Source organism: Trachymyrmex septentrionalis, unplaced genomic scaffold, assembly GCF_001594115.1.
Source record: "Trachymyrmex septentrionalis isolate Tsep2-gDNA-1 unplaced genomic scaffold, Tsep1.0 scaffold114, whole genome shotgun sequence".
Taxonomy (NCBI): Eukaryota; Metazoa; Arthropoda; class Insecta; order Hymenoptera; family Formicidae; genus Trachymyrmex; species Trachymyrmex septentrionalis.
Genome location: NW_017304269.1, coordinates 1,532,844 through 1,534,310, shown reverse-complemented (window position 1 = coordinate 1,534,310; position 1,467 = coordinate 1,532,844).

Genomic DNA, 1,467 nt, shown 5'->3' with positions numbered 1-1,467 from the left:
ATCCGCAGTCTTCTTAATCCAATGTAAGATGGCTTGAGACCTCAAGAGATGGCGCTTTGTGGTCTATCGAATTCGAACTATTGCCGCACGTGAGATTCGAAAAATATTCGCATGCTGGCAAGTAGTGGTTCAGTGCGCAGAAGCTAACAAAAGCCACGAAGTCTCGATTAAACTTGGACGTGTTCCACTTCGTGAAACTTTATGATCCGCGAATTGTGGAAATCGTAAATTGCAAATTAAATTCCATATTTGTCTCCTCAAAAAAAAAAAAAAAAAAAAACACATCCTTTCCAAAAATATGTAAATCCAAAAACATGCATGTTATTTTAGAAATGGCAAAGAAACTAAAAAATATTAATATTTAGAAAATATTAATTTACATCATTTTAAGGGCAGCTCGTTTCGACAGCGGTGTTCGCGGCATTCACAAAACGCTATATTTGTAAAGCATCCTGCACGCATACTCTGCTCCGTGAATGATTTTGATGTGGAATTCTTTGTCGCACTGGATTCCACGCGCTTTACCTTGCCACGGGAAAACAAACGCGGCATATCGCAACGCGACGTGGGGCCGTTAATATATCCTTACACGTGAATTAGACGCTTATCGAGCTTATATACATAGAAAATGTATATGCACGCTTTGATAAACACATAACTTTATACTCTCTACATTTGTTAAAGTGACATCTCATTCTAAAAGAGTTAAAATACTGCCACTAAAAAATAGTGAAAAGTTTGCACTTCTGAATAAGAATGGCAGATTTTTACTCTTTTTTTCAAGTCAGATTTCACACTTTTGAACTGAAACTTTTTATACAAAAAATGCAAAACTTTGAAACAGGAATGTTTAAAGAAAAAATATGTTTCAATATCTTAAAGTTGACATTCTAAACTACAAAAGAAAAAATAGGTTAAGTGTCGGTTGTTTAAAAAGTTTAGTTTTTGAGTAATCTGAAAATGACATTTTTTTTATAGTGCATAAATAGGTATAAATTGAGCGGTTCTTATATTGTCATTTTAAACAATGCATTTTATCATTGATATTGCATTAGAAAAAATTACAACTAATTAGAAAAAACATTTTTGAATTTTTATTTGAATACTTTTTATTTTTATATTTATCACATTTTTTGAATATAATTATTTATAATATTTTACACAAGAAATTGTTGTATTTTTAATTTTTTAATAGTTTGTAAAATTTTTGCAATATAAATAAAAATCAATTAAAGATAAAAAAAATATAAATTTTTTAGTTGCAAAAAAAAATTATACGTTATACAATAAATCTTTCATGACCTAAGTGAATTTTTAAAACATTCTCGTCGAAAGATACATGAGAACGAGAGCCGACAAGGCACAAAACTTGTTTTCTGAATGCCAAAGTTTTTTTAGAAAAAGAATATAAATCTATTTAGTCAGATGTTTATTATATTTTAAGAAAAAAAAAACAATTGAATTTAT